Here is a 19887-nt window from a genome sequence, read left to right on the forward strand (position 1 = left end):
CACAAAACCTCCCCAGGGGAAAGGTGGTGAGACAGCCAAAAACAAAGATAGTAAAGAGTCTTCTACAGGCCCCCAAAAACCTGCACAGGAGGGTGGGCCCAGAGCCTCTTCACAAAACAATTCTGTGTACAAGGGTAAAAACTTTGATCCCAAAAAGGCCTGGTGTCGTAACTGTAGTCAGTCTGGACACCAAACTGGAGACAAGGCCTGTCCCAAGAAAGATACCACTTCTAACTCCCATCCAGCTAAAACTGGAATGGCCAGTCTCCAAGTGGGATCAACAGTGTGCCCAGAGCAAATCAGGTGTCACACTGAAGCTACATTAGTCTCTGAGGGTGGGGTGGATTTAGCCACACTGGCTGCCTGGCCCCCTAACATGCAAAAATACAGGCAGCAGCTCTTAATTAATGGGACAAGTGTAGAGGGCCTGAGGGATACAGGTGCCAGTGTCACCATGGTGACAGAGAAACAGTTTTCCCCTGGCCAATACCTGGCTGGACAAACTTATCCAGTCACCAACGCTGACAATCAGACTAAAGTACATCCCATGGCTATGGTAACTTTAGAGTGGGGAGGGGTCAAAGGCCTGAAACAGGTGGTGGTCTCCTCAAATATCCCAGTAGACTGTTTGCTTGGAAATGACCTGGAGTCCTCAGCATGGGCTGAGGTAGAACTGAAAACCCATGCAGCCATGCTGGGTATCCCTGAACTGGTGTGTGTCAAGACTAGGGCACAGTGCAAGGCACAGGGTGATAAAGTAGAGCTGGAGTCTGGAAAAATGGCCCAGCCTACCAAGAGAAAAGGAAAGTCAGCTGGGAAACCAGCTGCAACACAACACCAAAAAGAGAACCTCTCTTCTCAGGAAGAAGTTCTGCCCTCTGAGGGAACTGAGCCTATGGAGCTGGAACCTTATCAGGTTGAGCTCTTGGGCCCAGGGGGACCCTCAAGGGAAGAGTTGTGTAAGGGACAAGAAACCTGTCCCTCTCTTGAAGGCCTTAGGCAGCAAGCTGCTGAAGAGTCCAAAGGCAAGAAAAATGGAATACATAGGGTCTATTGGGAAGATGGACTCCTGTACACTGAGGCAAGAGATCCCAAACCTGGTGCCACTAGGAGAGTGGTAGTGCCTCAGGGTTTCAGAGAGTTTATTCTGACCTTAGCCCATAATATTCCCCTTGCTGGGCATTTGGGACAAACCAAGACGTGGGAGAGGTTAGTCAACCACTTCTACTGGCCCAATATGTCCCAGAAGGTTAAGGAGTTTTGCCTCTCCTGCCCCACCTGTCAATCCAGTGGTAAGACAGGTGGGCATCCAAAGGCCCCCCTCATTCCACTTCCAGTGGTGGGGGTCCCCTTTGAAAGAGTGGGTGTGGACATAGTGGGTCCACTGGAACCTCCCACAGCCTCAGGAAATATGTACATCCTAGTAGTAGTGGATCATGCTACTAGGTATCCTGAAGCTATTTCCCTTAGGTCGACTACTGCCCCTGCAGTAGCCAAGGCCCTCATTGGTATCTTTACCAGAGTGGGTTTCCCTAAGGAGGTGGTGTCTGACAGAGGTACCAACTTCATGTCAGCATACCTAAAACACATGTGGAATGAGTGTGGAGTGACTTACAAATTCACTACACCATATCATCCACAAACTAATGGCCTTGTTGAGAGATTCAACAAGACATTAAAGGGCATGATCATGGGGCTCCCAGAAAAACTCAAAAGGAGATGGGATGTCCTCCTGCCATGTCTGCTTTTCGCTTACAGAGAGGTGCCTCAGAAGGGAGTAGGATTCTCACCCTTTGAACTTCTGTTTGGCCACCCTGTAAGGGGACCACTTGCTCTTGTTAAAGAAGGCTGGGAGAGACCTCTTCATGAGCCTAAACAAGACATAGTGGACTATGTACTTGGCCTTCGCTCAAGAACGGCAGAGTACATGGAAAAGGCAAGTAAAAACCTTGAGGCCAGCCAACAACTCCAGAAGTTGTGGTATGACCAAAAGGCTGCACTGGTTGAATTTCAACCAGGGCAGAAAGTCTGGGTTCTGGGGCCTGTGGCTCCCAGGGCACTTCAGGACAAATGGAGTGGCCCTTACCCAGTACTAGAGAAGAAGAGTCAGGTCACCTACCTGGTGGACCTGGGCACAAGCAGGAACCCCAAGAGGGTGATCCATGTGAACCGCCTTAAGCTCTTCCATGACAGGGCTGATGTAAATCTGTTGATGGTAACAGATGAGGACCAGGAAGCTGAGAGTGAGCCTCTCCCTGATCTCCTCTCATCAGACCCTAAAGATGGCTCAGTAGATGGAGTGATCTACTCAGACACCCTCTCTAGCCAACAGCAGTCTGACTGCAGGAAGGTCCTGCAGCAGTTTGCTGAACTCTTTTCCCTAACCCCTGGTCAGACACACCTGTGTACCCATGATGTGGACACAGGAGACAGCATGCCTGTCAAAAACAAAATATTTAGACAGTCTGACCAAGTTAAGGAAAGCATCAAGGTGGAAGTCCACAAGATGCTGGAATTGGGAGTAATTGAGTACTCTGACAGCCCCTGGGCTAGCCCAGTGGTCTTAGTCCCCAAACCTCACACCAAAGAAGGGAAGAGAGAGATGAGGTTTTGTGTGGACTACAGAGGTCTCAACTCTGTCACCAAGACAGATGCTCATCCCATTCCTAGAGCTGATGAGCTAATAGACAAATTAGGGGCTGCCAAATTCTTAAGTACCTTTGACTTAACAGCAGGGTACTGGCAAATCAAAATGGCCCCTGGAGCAAAAGAAAAGACAGCATTCTCCACACCTGATGGGCATTATCAGTTCACTGTTATGCCCTTTGGTTTAAAGAATGCCCCTGCCACCTTCCAAAGGTTGGTGAATCAAGTCCTTGCTGGGTTGGAATCCTTTAGTGCAGCTTATCTTGATGATATTGCTGTCTTCAGCTCCACCTGGCAGGATCACCTGGTCCACCTGAAGAAGGTTTTGAAGGCCCTGCAATCTGCAGGCCTCTCTATCAAGGCATCCAAATGCCAGATAGGGCAGGGAACTGTGGTTTACTTGGGACACCTTGTAGGTGGAGGCCAAGTTCAGCCACTCCAACCCAAGATCCAGACTATTCTGGACTGGGTAGCTCCAAAAACCCAGACTCAAGTCAGGGCATTCCTTGGCTTGACTGGGTACTATAGGAGGTTTGTGAAGGGATATGGATCCATTGTGACAGCCCTCACAGAACTCACCTCCAAGAAAATGCCCAAGAAAGTAAACTGGACTGTAGAATGCCAACAGGCCTTTGACACCCTGAAGCAAGCTATGTGCACAGCACCAGTTCTAAAAGCTCCAGATTACTCCAAGCAATTCATTGTGCAAACAGATGCCTCTGAACATGGGATAGGGGCAGTTTTGTCCCAAACAAATGATGATGGCCATGACCAGCCTGTTGCTTTCATTAGCAGGAGGTTACTCCCCAGGGAGCAGCGTTGGAGTGCCATTGAGAGGGAGGCCTTTGCTGTGGTTTGGTCCCTGAAGAAGTTGAGACCATACCTCTTTGGTACTCACTTCCTAGTTCAGACTGACCACAGACCTCTCAGATGGCTGATGCAAATGAAAGGTGAAAATCCAAAACTGTTGAGGTGGTCCATCTCCCTACAGGGAATGGACTTTGTAGTGGAACACAGACCTGGGACTGCCCATGCCAATGCAGATGGCCTTTCCAGGTTCTTCCACTTAGAAAATGAAGACTCTCTTGGGAAAGGTTAGTCTCATCCTCTTTCGTTTGGGGGGGGGTTGTGTAAGGAAATGCCTCCTTGGCATGGTTACCCCCTGACTTTTTGCCTTTGCTGATGCTATGTTTTGAATTGAAAGTGTGCTGAGGCCTGCTAACCAGGCCCCAGCACCAGTGTTCTTTCCCTAACCTGTACTTTTGATTCCACAATTGGCACACCCTGGCATCCAGATAAGTCCCTTGTAACTGGTACCTCTGGTACCAAGGGCCCTGATGCCAGGGAAGGTCTCTAAGGGCTGCAGCATGTATTATGCCACCCTAGAGACCCCTCACTCAGCACAGACACACTGCTTACCAGCTTGTGTGTGCTAGTGAGAACAAAATGAGTAAGTCGACATGGCACTCCCCTCAGGGTGCCATGCCAGCCTCTCACTGCCTATGCAGTATAGGTAAGACACCCCTCTAGCAGGCCTTACAGCCCTAAGGCAGGGTGCACTATACCACAGGTGAGGGTACCAGTGCATGAGCACTGTGCCCCTACAGTGTCTAAGCAAAACCTTAGACATTGTAAGTGCAGGGTAGCCATAAGAGTATATGGTCTGGGAGTCTGTTTTACACGAACTCCACAGCACCATAATGGCTACACTGAAAACTGGGAAGTTTGGTATCATACTTCTCAGCACAATCAATGCACACTGATGCCAGTGTACTTTTTATTTTAAAATACACCACAGAGGGCACCTTAGAGGTGCCCCCTGAAACTTAACCGACTATCTGTGTAGGCTGACTGGTTCCAGCAGCCTGCCACACTAGAGACATGTTGCTGGCCCCATGGGGAGAGTGCCTTTGTCACTCTGAGGCCAGTAACAAAGCCTGCACTGGGTGGAGATGCTAACACCTCCCCCAGGCAGGAGCTGTAACACCTGGCGGTGAGCCTCAAAGGCTCACCCCTTTGTCACAGCACCGCAGGACACTCCAGCTAGTGGAGTTGCCCGCCCCCTCCGGCCCCGGCCCCCACCTTTGGCGGCAAGGCCGGAGAAAATAATGAGAATAACAAGGAGGAGTCACTGGCCAGTCAGGACAGCCCTTAAGGTGTCCTGAGCTGAGGTGACTCTAACTTTTAGAAATCCTCCATCTTGCAGATGGAGGATTCCCCCAATAGGATTAGGGATGTGACCCCCTCCCCTTGGGAGGAGGCACAAAGAGGGTGTACCCACCCTCAGGGCTAGTAGCCATTGGCTACTAACCCCCCAGACCTAAACACGCCCTTAAATTTAGTATTTAAGGGCTTCCCTGAACCTAAGATTTTAGATTCCTGCAACTACAAGAAGAAGAACTGCCGAGCTGACAAACCCCTGCAGAGGAAGAACAGAAGACACCAACTGCCTTGGCCCCAGACTTACCGGCCTGTCTCCTGCCTTCCTAAGAACCTGCTCCAGCGACGCTTTCCAAGGGACCAGCGACCTCTGAATCCTCTGAGGACTGCCCTGCTTCGAAAAAGACAAGAAACTCCCGAGGACAGCGGCACTGCTCCAAAAGAACTGCAACTTTGTTACAAGGAGCAGATTTAAAGACCCTGCAACTCCCCGCAAGAAGCGTGAGACTTGCAACACTGCACCCGGCGACCCCGACTGGTGGAGAACAACTAACTCAGGGAGGACCCTCCGGCGACTCTACGACTGTGAGTAACCAAAGTTGTCCCCCCTGAGCCCCCACAGCGACGCCTGCAGAGGGAATCCCCAGGCTCCCCCTGACCGCGACTGTCTGAACTCCATTTCCCGACGGCTGGAAAAGACCCTGCACCCGCAGCCCCCAGCCCCTAAAGAAACGGAACTTCTGTGCAGGAGTGACCCCCAGGAGGCCCTCTCCCTTGCCCAGGTGGTGGCTACCCCGAGGAGCCCCCCCCTTGCCTGCCTGCATCGCTGAAGAGACCCCTTGGTCTCCCATTGAAACCTGAAGGAAACCCGACGCGTGCTTGCACACTGCACCCGGCCGCCCCCGCGCTGCTGAGGGTGTACTTTCTGTGCTACTTTGTGTCCCCCCCGGTGCCCTACAAAAACCCCCTGGTCTGCCCTCCGAAGACGCGGGTACTTACCTGCTGGCAGACTGGAACCGGGGCACCCCCTTCTCTCCATTATAGCCTATGTGTTTTGGGCACCTCTTTGACCTTTTCACCTGACCGGCCCTGAGCTGCTGGTGTGATAACTTTGGGGTTGCTCTGAACCCCCAACGGTGGGCTACCTTGGACCAAAAACTGAAAACTGTAAGTGACTTACTTACCTGTGAAAACTAACAATAACTTACCTCCCCCAGGAACTGTGAAAATTGCACTGTGTCCACTTTTAAAACAGCTTATTGTGTTTTATGTGAAAAGTATACATGCTAAAGTAATGATTCAAAGTTCCTAGAGTACTTACCTGCAATACCTTTCAAAAGAGCTATTACATGTAAAATTTGAACCTGTGGTTCTTAAAATAAACTAAGAAAATATATTTTTCTATAACAAAACCTATTGGCTGGATTTGTCTCTGAGTGTGTGTACCTCATTTATTGTCTATGTGTATGTACAACAAATGCTTAACACTACTCCTTGGATAAGCCTACTGCTCGACCACACTACCACAAAATAGAGCATTAGTATTATCTCTTTTTACCACTATTTTACCTCTAAGGGGAACCCTTGGACTCTGTGCATGCTATTCCTTACTTTGAAATAGCACATACAGAGCCAACTTCCTACATTGGGGGATCAGCGGTGGGGTACAAGACTTTGCATTTGCTGGACTACTCAGCCAATACCTGATCACACGACAAATTCCAAAATTGTCATTAGAAATTGATGTTTGCAATTTGAAAAGTTTTCTAAATTCTTTAAAGTCCTGCTAGGGCCTTGTGTTAGTCCCTGTTAGCATTTCTTTTAGAGTTTAAAAGTTTGTAAAAGTTTGAATTAGATTCTAGAACTAGTTTTAGATTCTTAAAAGCATTCCAACTTTTAGAAGAATAATGTCTAGTACAGAGATGAATGTGGTGGAACTCGACACCACACCTTACCTCCATCTCCAGATGAAAGAGCTAAGATCACTCTGTAACATAAGAAAAATAACAATGGGCTCCAGACCTACCAAAGTACAGCTCCAGGAGCTGTTGGCAGAGTATGATAGAGCCAACCCCTCTGTGGATAACACAGAGGAGGATGATAGTGAACTGGAGGAAGAATCCCCTCCACCAGTCCTATCTAGGGAGAACAGGGCTTCTCAAGCCCTGACTCCAAAAATAATAGTCAGAGATACTGGCTCCCTCACAGGAGGGTCCAGCCTCTCTGAAATCACTGAGGATAACTCCAGTGAAGAGGACATCCAGTTAGCCAGGATGGCCAAAAGATTGGCTTTGGAAAAACAGATCCTAGCCATAGAAAGGGAAAGACAAGAGATGGGCCTAGGACCCATCAATGGTGGCAGCAACATAACTAGGGTCAGAGATTCTCCTGACATGTTGAAAATCCCCAAAGGGATTGTAACTAAATATGAAGATGGTGATGACATCACCAAATGGTTCACAGCTTTTGAGAGGGCTTGTGAAACCAGAAAAGTGAACAAATCTCACTGGGGTGCTCTCCTTTGGGAAATGTTCACAGGAAAGTGTAGGGATAGACTCCTCACACTCTCTAAAAAAGATGCAGAATCTTATGACCTCATGAAGGGTACCCTGATTGAGGGCTTTGGATTCTCCACTGAGGAGTATAGGATTAGATTCAGGGGGGCTCAAAAATCCTCGAGCCAGACCTGGGTTGACTTTGTAGACTACTCAGTAAAAACACTAGATGGTTGGATTCAAGGCAATGGTGTAAATGACTATGATGGGCTGTACAATTTATTTGTGAAAGAACACCTATTAAGTAATTGTTTCAATGATAAACTGCATCAGCATCTGGTGGACCTAGGACCAATTTCTCCCCAAGAATTGGGAAAGAAGGCGGACCATTGGGTCAAGACTAGGGTGTCCAAAACTTCCACAGGGGGTGACCAAAAGAAAGGGGTCACAAAACCTCCCCAGGGGAAAGGTGGTGAGACAGCCAAAAACAAAGATAGTAAAGAGTCTTCTACAGGCCCCCAAAAACCTGCACAGGAGGGTGGGCCCAGAGCCTCTTCACAAAACAATTCTGGGTACAAGGGTAAAAACTTTGATCCCAAAAAGGCCTGGTGTCGTAACTGTAGTCAGTCTGGACACCAAACTGGAGACAAGGCCTGTCCCAAGAAAGATACCACTTCTAACTCCCATCCAGCTAAAACTGGAATGGCCAGTCTCCAAGTGGGATCAACAGTGTGCCCAGAGCAAATCAGGTGTCACACTGAAGCTACATTAGTCTCTGAGGGTGGGGTGGATTTAGCCACACTGGCTGCCTGGCCCCCTAACATGCAAAAATACAGGCAGCAGCTCTTAATTAATGGGACAAGTGTAGAGGGCCTGAGGGATACAGGTGGCAGTGTCACCATGGTGACAGAGAAACTGGTTTCCGCTGGCCAATACCTGGCTGGACAAACTTATCCAGTCACCAACGCTGACAATCAGACTAAAGTACATCCCATGGCTATGGTAACTTTAGAGTGGGGAGGGGTCAAAGGCCTGAAACAGGTGGTGGTCTCCTCAAATATCCCAGTAGACTGTTTGCTTGGAAATGACCTGGAGTCCTCAGCATGGGCTGAGGTAGAACTGAAAACCCATGCAGCCATGCTGGGTATCCCTGAACTGGTGTGTGTCAAGACTAGGGCACAGTGCAAGGCACAGGGTGAAAAAGTAGAGCTGGAGTCTGGAAAAATGGCCCAGCCTACCAAGAGAAAAGGAAAGTCAGCTGGGAAACCAGCTGCAACACAACACCAAAAAGAGAACCTCTCTTCTCAGGAAGAAGTTCTGCCCTCTGAGGGAACTGAGCCTATGGAGCTGGAACCTTATCAGGTTGAGCTCTTGGGCCCAGGGGGACCCTCAAGGGAAGAGTTGTGTAAGGGACAAGAAACCTGTCCCTCTCTTGAAGGCCTTAGGCAGCAAGCTGCTGAAGAGTCCAAAGGCAAGAAAAATGGAACACATAGGGTCTATTGGGAAGATGGACTCCTGTACACTGAGGCAAGAGATCCCAAACCTGGTGCCACTAGGAGAGTGGTAGTGCCTCAGGGTTTCAGAGAGTTTATTCTGACCTTAGCCCATAATATTCCCCTTGCTGGGCATTTGGGACAAACCAAGACGTGGGAGAGGTTAGTCAACCACTTCTACTGGCCCAATATGTCCCAGAAGGTTAAGGAGTTTTGCCTCTCCTGCCCCACCTGTCAATCCAGTGGTAAGACAGGTGGGCATCCAAAGGCCCCCCTCATTCCACTTCCAGTGGTGGGGGTCCCCTTTGAAAGAGTGGGTGTGGACATAGTGGGTCCACTGGAACCTCCCACAGCCTCAGGAAATATGTACATCCTAGTAGTAGTGGATCATGCTACTAGGTATCCTGAAGCTATTTCCCTTAGGTCGACTACTGCCCCTGCAGTAGCCAAGGCCCTCATTGGTATCTTTACCAGAGTGGGTTTCCCTAAGGAGGTGGTGTCTGACAGAGGTACCAACTTCATGTCAGCATACCTAAAACACATGTGGAATGAGTGTGGAGTGACTTACAAATTCACTACACCATATCATCCACAAACTAATGGCCTTGTTGAGAGATTCAACAAGACATTAAAGGGCATGATCATGGGGCTCCCAGAAAAACTCAAAAGGAGATGGGATGTCCTCCTGCCATGTCTGCTTTTCGCTTAGAGAGAGGTGCCTCAGAAGGGAGTAGGATTCTCACCCTTTGAACTTCTGTTTGGCCACCCTGTAAGGGGACCACTTGCTCTTGTTAAAGAAGGCTGGGAGAGACCTCTTCATGAGCCTAAACAAGACATAGTGGACTATGTACTTGGCCTTCGCTCAAGAACGGCAGAGTACATGGAAAAGGCAAGTAAAAACCTTGAGGCCAGCCAACAACTCCAGAAGTTGTGGTATGACCAAAAGGCTGCACTGGTTGAATTTCAACCAGGGCAGAAAGTCTGGGTTCTGGGGCCTGTGGCTCCCAGGGCACTTCAGGACAAATGGAGTGGCCCTTACCCAGTACTAGAGAAGAAGAGTCAGGTCACCTACCTGGTGGACCTGGGCACAAGCAGGAGCCCCAAGAGGGTGATCCATGTGAACCGCCTTAAGCTCTTCCATGACAGGGCTGATGTAAATCTGTTGATGGTAACAGATGAGGACCAGGAAGCTGAGAGTGAGCCTCTCCCTGATCTCCTCTCATCAGACCCTAAAGATGGCTCAGTAGATGGAGTGATCTACTCAGACACCCTCTCTAGCCAAGAGCAGTCTGACTGCAGGAAGGTCCTGCAGCAGTTTGCTGAACTCTTTTCCCTAACCCCTGGTCAGACACACCTGTGTACCCATGATGTGGACACAGGAGACAGCATGCCTGTCAAAAACAAAATATTTAGACAGTCTGACCAAGTTAAGGAAAGCATCAAGGTGGAAGTCCACAAGATGCTGGAATTGGGAGTAATTGAGTACTCTGACAGCCCCTGGGCTAGCCCAGTGGTCATAGTCCCCAAACCTCACACCAAAGAAGGGAAGAGAGAGATGAGGTTTTGTGTGGACTACAGAGGTCTCAACTCTGTCACCAAGACAGATGCTCATCCCATTCCTAGAGCTGATGAGCTAATAGACAAATTAGGGGCTGCCAAATTCTTAAGTACCTTTGACTTAACAGCAGGGTACTGGCAAATCAAAATGGCCCCTGGAGCAAAAGAAAAGACAGCATTCTCCACACCTGATGGGCATTATCAGTTCACTGTTATGCCCTTTGGTTTAAAGAATGCCCCTGCCACCTTCCAAAGGTTGGTGAATCAAGTCCTTGCTGGGTTGGAATCCTTTAGTGCAGCTTATCTTGATGATATTGCTGTCTTCAGCTCCACCTGGCAGGATCACCTGGTCCACCTGAAGAAGGTTTTGAAGGCCCTGCAATCTGCAGGCCTCTCTATCAAGGCATCCAAATGCCAGATAGGGCAGGGAACTGTGGTTTACTTGGGACACCTTGTAGGTGGAGGCCAAGTTCAGCCACTCCAACCCAAGATCCAGACTATTCTGGACTGGGTAGCTCCAAAAACCCAGACTCAAGTCAGGGCATTCCTTGGCTTGACTGGGTACTATAGGAGGTTTGTGAAGGGATATGGATCCATTGTGACAGCCCTCACAGAACTCACCTCCAAGAAAATGCCCAAGAAAGTAAACTGGACTGTAGAATGCCAACAGGCCTTTGACACCCTGAAGCAAGCTATGTGCACAGCACCAGTTCTAAAAGCTCCAGATTACTCCAAGCAATTCATTGTGCAAACAGATGCCTCTGAACATGGGATAGGGGCAGTTTTGTCCCAAACAAATGATGATGGCCATGACCAGCCTGTTGCTTTCATTAGCAGGAGGTTACTCCCCAGGGAGCAGCGTTGGAGTGCCATTGAGAGGGAGGCCTTTGCTGTGGTTTGGTCCCTGAAGAAGTTGAGACCATACCTCTTTGGTACTCACTTCCTAGTTCAGACTGACCACAGACCTCTCAGATGGCTGATGCAAATGAAAGGTGAAAATCCAAAACTGTTGAGGTGGTCCATCTCCCTACAGGGAATGGACTTTGTAGTGGAACACAGACCTGGGACTGCCCATGCCAATGCAGATGGCCTTTCCAGGTTCTTCCACTTAGAAAATGAAGACTCTCTTGGGAAAGGTTAGTCTCATCCTCTTTCGTTTGGGGGGGGGGTTGTGTAAGGAAATGCCTCCTTGGCATGGTTACCCCCTGACTTTTTGCCTTTGCTGATGCTATGTTTTGAATTGAAAGTGTGCTGAGGCCTGCTAACCAGGCCCCAGCACCAGTGTTCTTTCCCTAACCTGTACTTTTGATTCCACAATTGGCACACCCTGGCATCCAGATAAGTCCCTTGTAACTGGTACCTCTGGTACCAAGGGCCCTGATGCCAGGGAAGGTCTCTAAGGGCTGCAGCATGTATTATGCCACCCTAGAGACCCCTCACTCAGCACAGACACACTGCTTACCAGCTTGTGTGTGCTAGTGAGAACAAAATGAGTAAGTCGACATGGCACTCCCCTCAGGGTGCCATGCCAGCCTCTCACTGCCTATGCAGTATAGGTAAGACACCCCTCTAGCAGGCCTTACAGCCCTAAGGCAGGGTGCACTATACCATAGGTGAGGGTACCAGTGCATGAGCACTGTGCCCCTACAGTGTCTAAGCAAAACCTTAGACATTGTAAGTGCAGGGTAGCCATAAGAGTATATGGTCTGGGAGTCTGTTTTACACGAACTCCACAGCACCATAATGGCTACACTGAAAACTGGGAAGTTTGGTATCAAACTTCTCAGCACAATAAATGCACACTGATGCCAGTGTACATTTTATTGTAAAATACACCACAGAGGGCACCTTAGAGGTGCCCCCTGAAACTTAACCGACTATCTGTGTAGGCTGACTGGTTCCAGCAGCCTGCCACACTAGAGACATGTTGCTGGCCCCATGGGGAGAGTGCCTTTGTCACTCTGAGGCCAGTAACAAAGCCTGCACTGGGTGGAGATGCTAACACCTCCCCCAGGCAGGAGCTGTAACACCTGGCGGTGAGCCTCAAAGGCTCACCCCTTTGTCACAGCACCGCAGGACACTCCAGCTAGTGGAGTTGCCCGCCCCCTCCGGCCCCCACTTTTGGCGGCAAGGCCGGAGAAAATAATGAGAATAACAAGGAGGAGTCACTGGCCAGTCAGGACAGCCCCTAAGGTGTCCTGAGCTGAGGTGACTCTAACTTTTAGAAATCCTCCATCTTGCAGATGGAGGATTCCCCCAATAGGATTAGGGATGTGACCCCCTCCCCTTGGGAGGAGGCACAAAGAGGGTGTACCCACCCTCAGGGCTAGTAGCCATTGGCTACTAACCCCCCAGACCTAAACACGCCCTTAAATTTAGTATTTAAGGGCTTCCCTGAACCTAAGATTTTAGATTCCTGCAACTACAAGAAGAAGGACTGCCGAGCTGACAAACCCCTGCAGAGGAAGAACAGAAGACACCAACTGCCTTGGCCCCAGACTTACCGGCCTGTCTCCTGCCTTCCAAAGAACCTGCTCCAGCGACGCTTTCCAAGGGACCAGCGACCTCTGAATCCTCTGAGGACTGCCCTGCTTCGAAAAAGACAAGAAACTCCCGAGGACAGCGGCACTGCTCCAAAAGAACTGCAACTTTGTTACAAGGAGCAGATTTAAAGACCCCTGCAACTCCCCGCAAGAAGCGTGAGACTTGCAACACTGCACCCGGGGACCCCGACTGGTGGAGAACAACTAACTCAGGGAGGACCCTCCGGCGACTCTACGACTGTGAGTAACCAAAGTTGTCCCCCCTGAGCCCCCACAGCGACGCCTGCAGAGGGAATCCCCAGGCTCCCCCTGACCGCGACTGTCTGAACTCCATTTCCCGACGGCTGGAAAAGACCCTGCACCCGCAGCCCCCAGCCCCTAAAGAAACGGAATTTCTGTGCAGGAGTGACCCCCAGGAGGCCCTCTCCCTTGCCCAGGTGGTGGCTACCCCGAGGAGCCCCCCCCTTGCCTGCCTGCATCGCTGAAGAGACCCCTTGGTCTCCCATTGAAACCTGAAGGAAACCCGACGCGTGTTTGCACACTGCACCCGGCCGCCCCCGCGCTGCTGAGGGTGTACTTTCTGTGCTACTTTGTGTCCCCCACGGTGCCCTACAAAACCCCCCTGGTCTGCCCTCCGAAGACGCGGGTACTTACCTGCTGGCAGACTGGAACCGGGGCACCCCCTTCTCTCCATTATAGCCTATGTGTTTTGGGCACCTCTTTGACCTTTGCACCTGACCGGCCCTGAGCTGCTGGTGTGATAACTTTGGGGTTGCTCTGAACCCCCAACGGTGGGCTACCTTGGACCAAAAACTGAAAACTGTAAGTGACTTACTTACCTGTGAAAACTAACAATAACTTACCTCCCCCAGGAACTGTGAAAATTGCACTGTGTCCACTTTTAAAACAGCTTATTGTGTTTTATGTGAAAAGTATACATGCTAAAGTAATGATTCAAAGTTCCTAGAGTACTTACCTGCAATACCTTTCAAAAGAGCTATTACATGTAAAATTTGAACCTGTGGTTCTTAAAATAAACTAAGAAAAGATATTTTTCTATAACAAAACCTATTGGCTGGATTTGTCTCTGAGTGTGTGTACCTCATTTATTGTCTATGTGTATGTACAACAAATGCTTAACACTACTCCTTGGATAAGCCTACTGCTCGACCACACTACCACAAAATAGAGCATTAGTATTATCTCTTTTTACCACTATTTTACCTCTAAGGGGAACCCTTGGACTCTGTGCATGCTATTCCTTACTTTGAAATAGCACATACAGAGCCAACTTCCTACATTGGTGGATCAGCGGTGGGGTACAAGACTTTGCATTTGCTGGACTACTCAGCCAATACCTGATCACACGACAAATTCCAAAATTGTCATTAGAAATTGATGTTTGCAATTTGAAAAGTTTTCTAAATTCTTTAAAGTCCTGCTAGGGCCTTGTGTTAGTCCCTGTTAGCATTTCTTTTAGAGTTTAAAAGTTTGTAAAAGTTTGAATTAGATTCTAGAACTAGTTTTAGATTCTTAAAAGCATTCCAACTTTTAGAAAAATAATGTCTAGTACAGAGATGAATGTGGTGGAACTCGACACCACACCTTACCTCCATCTCCAGATGAAAGAGCTAAGGTCACTCTGTAACATAAGAAAAATAACAATGGGCTCCAGACCTACCAAAGTACAGCTCCAGGAGCTGTTGGCAGAGTATGATAGAGCCAACCCCTCTGTGGATAACACAGAGGAGGATGATAGTGAACTGGAGGAAGAATCCCCTCCACCAGTCCTATCTAGGGAGAACAGGGCTTCTCAAGCCCTGACTCCAAAAATAATAGTCAGAGATACTGGCTCCCTCACAGGAGGGTCCAGCCTCTCTGAAATCACTGAGGATAACTCCAGTGAAGAGGACATCCAGTTAGCCAGGATGGCCAAAAGATTGGCTTTGGAAAAACAGATCCTAGCCATAGAAAGGGAAAGACAAGAGATGGGCCTAGGACCCATCAATGGTGGCAGCAACATAACTAGGGTCAGAGATTCTCCTGACATGTTGAAAATCCCCAAAGGGATTGTAACTAAATATGAAGATGGTGATAACATCACCAAATGGTTCACAGCTTTTGAGAGGGCTTGTGAAACCAGAAAAGTGAACAAATCTCACTGGGGTGCTCTCCTTTGGGAAATGTTCACAGGAAAGTGTAGGGATAGACTCCTCACACTCTCTAAAAAAGATGCAGAATCTTATGACCTCATGAAGGGTACCCTGATTGAGGGCTTTGGATTCTCCACTGAGGAGTATAGGATTAGATTCAGGGGGGCTCAAAAATCCTCGAGCCAGACCTGGGTTGACTTTGTAGACTACTCAGTAAAAACACTAGATGGTTGGATTCAAGGCAATGGTGTAAATGACTATGATGGGCTGTACAATTTATTTGTGAAAGAACACCTATTAAGTAATTGTTTCAATGATAAACTGCATCAGCATCTGGTGGACCTAGGACCAATTTCTCCCCAAGAATTGGGAAAGAAGGCGGACCATTGGGTCAAGACTAGGGTGTCCAAAACTTCCACAGGGGGTGACCAAAAGAAAGGGGTCACAAAACCTCCCCAGGGGAAAGGTGGTGAGACAGCCAAAAACAAAGATAGTAAAGAGTCTTCTACAGGCCCCCAAAAACCTGCACCGGAGGGTGGGCCCAGAGCCTCTTCACAATAGAATTCTGGGTACAAGGGTAAAAACTTTGATCCCAAAAAGGCCTGGTGTCGTAACTGTAGTCAGTCTGGACACCAAACTGGAGACAAGGCCTGTCCCAAGAAAGATACCACTTCTAACTCCCATCCAGCTAAAACTGGAATGGCCAGTCTCCAAGTGGGATCAACAGTGTGCCCAGAGCAAATCAGGTGTCACACTGAAGCTACATTAGTCTCTGAGGGTGGGGTGGATTTAGCCACACTGGCTGCCTGGCCCCCTAACATGCAAAAATACAGGCAGCAGCTCTTAATTAATGGGACAAGTGTAGAGGGCCTGAGGGATACAGGTGCCAGTGTCACCATGGTGACAGAGAAACTGGTTTCCCCTGGCCAATACCTGGCTGGACAAACTTATCCAGTCACCAACGCTGACAATCAGACTAAAGTACATCCCATGGCTATGGTAACTTTAGAGTGGGGAGGGGTCAAAGGCCTGAAACAGGTGGTGGTCTCCTCAAATATCCCAGTAGACTGTTTGCTTGGAAATGACCTGGAGTCCTCAGCATGGGCTGAGGTAGAACTGAAAACCCATGCAGCCATGCTGGGTATCCCTGAACTGGTGTGTGTCAAGACTAGGGCACAGTGCAAGGCACAGGGTGAAAAAGTAGAGCTGGAGTCTGGAAAAATGGCCCAGCCTACCAAGAGAAAAGGAAAGTCAGCTGGGAAACCAGGTGCAACACAACACCAAAAAGAGAACCTCTCTTCTCAGGAAGAAGTTCTGCCCTCTGAGGGAACTGAGCCTATGGAGCTGGAACCTTATCAGGTTGAGCTCTTGGGCCCAGGGGGACCCTCAAGGGAAGAGTTGTGTAAGGGACAAGAAACCTGTCCCTCTCTTGAAGGCCTTAGGCAGCAAGCTGCTGAAGAGTCCAAAGGCAAGAAAAATGGAACACATAGGGTCTATTGGGAAGATGGACTCCTGTACACTGAGGCAAGAGATCCCAAACCTGGTGCCACTAGGAGAGTGGTAGTGCCTCAGGGTTTCAGAGAGTTTATTCTGACCTTAGCCCATAATATTCCCCTTGCTGGGCATTTGGGACAAACCAAGACGTGGGAGAGGTTAGTCAACCACTTCTACTGGCCCAATATGTCCCAGAAGGTTAAGGAGTTTTGCCTCTCCTGCCCCACCTGTCAATCCAGTGGTAAGACAGGTGGGCATCCAAAGGCCCCCCTCATTCCACTTCCAGTGGTGGGGGTCCCCTTTGAAAGAGTGGGTGTGGACATAGTGGGTCCACTGGAACCTCCCACAGCCTCAGGAAATATGTACATCCTAGTAGTAGTGGATCATGCTACTAGGTATCCTGAAGCTATTTCCCTTAGGTCGACTACTGCCCCTGCAGTAGCCAAGGCCCTCATTGGTATCTTTACCAGAGTGGGTTTCCCTAAGGAGGTGGTGTCTGACAGAGGTACCAACTTCATGTCAGCATACCTAAAACACATGTGGAATGAGTGTGGAGTGACTTACAAATTCACTACACCATATCATCCACAAACTAATGGCCTTGTTGAGAGATTCAACAAGACATTAAAGGGCATGATCATGGGGCTCCCAGAAAAACTCAAAAGGAGATGGGATGTCCTCCTGCCATGTCTGCTTTTCGCTTACAGAGAGGTGCCTCAGAAGGGAGTAGGATTCTCACCCTTTGAACTTCTGTTTGGCCACCCTGTAAGGGGACCACTTGCTCTTGTTAAAGAAGGCTGGGAGAGACCTCTTCATGAGCCTAAACAAGACATAGTGGACTATGTACTTGGCCTTCGCTCAAGAACGGCAGAGTACATGGAAAAGGCAAGTAAAAACCTTGAGGCCAGCCAACAACTCCAGAAGTTGTGGTATGACCAAAAGGCTGCACTGGTTGAATTTCAACCAGGGCAGAAAGTCTGGGTTCTGGGGCCTGTGGCTCCCAGGGCACTTCAGGACAAATGGAGTGGCCCTTACCCAGTACTAGAGAAGAAGAGTCAGGTCACCTACCTGGTGGACCTGGGCACAAGCAGGAGCCCCAAGAGGGTGATCCATGTGAACCGCCTTAAGCTCTTCCATGACAGGGCTGATGTAAATCTGTTGATGGTAACAGATGAGGACCAGGAAGCTGAGAGTGAGCCTCTCCCTGATCTCCTCTCATCAGACCCTAAAGATGGCTCAGTAGATGGAGTGATCTACTCAGACACCCTCTCTAGCCAACAGCAGTCTGACTGCAGGAAGGTCCTGCAGCAGTTTGCTGAACTCTTTTCCCTAACCCCTGGTCAGACACACCTGTGTACCCATGATGTGGACACAGGAGACAGCATGCCTGTCAAAAACAAAATATTTAGACAGTCTGACCAAGTTAAGGAAAGCATCAAGGTGGAAGTCCACAAGATGCTGGAATTGGGAGTAATTGAGTACTCTGACAGCCCCTGGGCTAGCCCAGTGGTCTTAGTCCCCAAACCTCACACCAAAGAAGGGAAGAGAGAGATGAGGTTTTGTGTGGACTACAGAGGTCTCAACTCTGTCACCAAGACAGATGCTCATCCCATTCCTAGAGCTGATGAGCTAATAGACAAATTAGGGGCTGCCAAATTCTTAAGTACCTTTGACTTAACAGCAGGGTACTGGCAAATCAAAATGGCCCCTGGAGCAAAAGAAAAGACAGCATTCTCCACACCTGATGGGCATTATCAGTTCACTGTTATGCCCTTTGGTTTAAAGAATGCCCCTGCCACCTTCCAAAGGTTGGTGAATCAAGTCCTTGCTGGGTTGGAATCCTTTAGTGCAGCTTATCTTGATGATATTGCTGTCTTCAGCTCCACCTGGCAGGATCACCTGGTCCACCTGAAGAAGGTTTTGAAGGCCCTGCAATCTGCAGGCCTCTCTATCAAGGCATCCAAATGCCAGAAAGGGAAGGGAACTGTGGTTTACTTGGGACACCTTGTAGGTGGAGGCCAAGTTCAGCCACTCCAACCCAAGATCCAGACTATTCTGGACTGGGTAGCTCCAAAAACCCAGACTCAAGTCAGGGCATTCCTTGGCTTGACTGGGTACTATAGGAGGTTTGTGAAGGGATATGGATCCATTGTGACAGCCCTCACAGAACTCACCTCCAAGAAAATGCCCAAGAAAGTAAACTGGACTGTAGAATGCCAACAGGCCTTTGACACCCTGAAGCAAGCTATGTGCACAGCACCAGTTCTAAAAGCTCCAGATTACTCCAAGCAATTCATTGTGCAAACAGATGCCTCTGAACATGGGATAGGGGCAGTTTTGTCCCAAACAAATGATGATGGCCATGACCAGCCTGTTGCTTTCATTAGCAGGAGGTTACTCCCCAGGGAGCAGCGTTGGAGTGCCATTGAGAGGGAGGCCTTTGCTGTGGTTTGGTCCCTGAAGAAGTTGAGACCATACCTCTTTGGTACTCACTTCCTAGTTCGGACTGACCACAGACCTCTCAGATGGCTGATGCAAATGAAAGGTGAAAATCCAAAACTGTTGAGGTGGTCCATCTCCCTACAGGGAATGGACTTTGTAGTGGAACACAGACCTGGGACTGCCCATGCCAATGCAGATGGCCTTTCCAGGTTCTTCCACTTAGAAAATGAAGACTCTCTTGGGAAAGGTTAGTCTCATCCTCTTTCGTTTGGGGGGGGGGTTGTGTAAGGAAATGCCTCCTTGGCATGGTTACCCCCTGACTTTTTGCCTTTGCTGATGCTATGTTTTGAATTGAAAGTGTGCTGAGGCCTGCTAACCAGGCCCCAGCACCAGTGTTCTTTCCCTAACCTGTACTTTTGATTCCACAATTGGCACACCCTGGCATCCAGATAAGTCCCTTGTAACTGGTACCTCTGGTACCAAGGGCCATGATGCCAGGGAAGGTCTCTAAGGGCTGCAGCATGTATTATGCCACCCTAGAGACCCCTCACTCAGCACAGACACACTGCTTACCAGCTTGTGTGTGCTAGTGAGAACAAAATGAGTAAGTCGACATGGCACTCCCCTCAGGGTGCCATGCCAGCCTCTCACTGCCTATGCAGTATAGGTAAGACACCCCTCTAGCAGGCCTTACAGCCCTAAGGCAGGGTGCAATATACCATAGGTGAGGGTACCAGTGCATGAGCACTGTGCCCCTACAGTGTCTAAGCAAAACCTTAGACATTGTAAGTGCAGGGTAGCCATAAGAGTATATGGTCTGGGAGTCTGTTTTACACGAACTCCACAGCACCATAATGGCTACACTGAAAACTGGGAAGTTTGGTATCAAACTTCTCAGCACAAT

General features: G+C 49.1%; 1 protein-coding gene across 4 annotated transcripts in view; it reads left to right on the forward strand.

Annotated features, from left to right (window-relative positions):
* Positions 1 to 19887, forward strand: part of GREB1 (growth regulating estrogen receptor binding 1) — a 932876-nt gene that overhangs the window by 564586 nt on the left and 348403 nt on the right. The gene's annotated exons all lie outside the window — the stretch shown is intronic.

The sequence above is a fragment of the Pleurodeles waltl genome, chromosome 5 (assembly GCF_031143425.1).
Source record: "Pleurodeles waltl isolate 20211129_DDA chromosome 5, aPleWal1.hap1.20221129, whole genome shotgun sequence".
Taxonomy (NCBI): Eukaryota; Metazoa; Chordata; class Amphibia; order Caudata; family Salamandridae; genus Pleurodeles; species Pleurodeles waltl.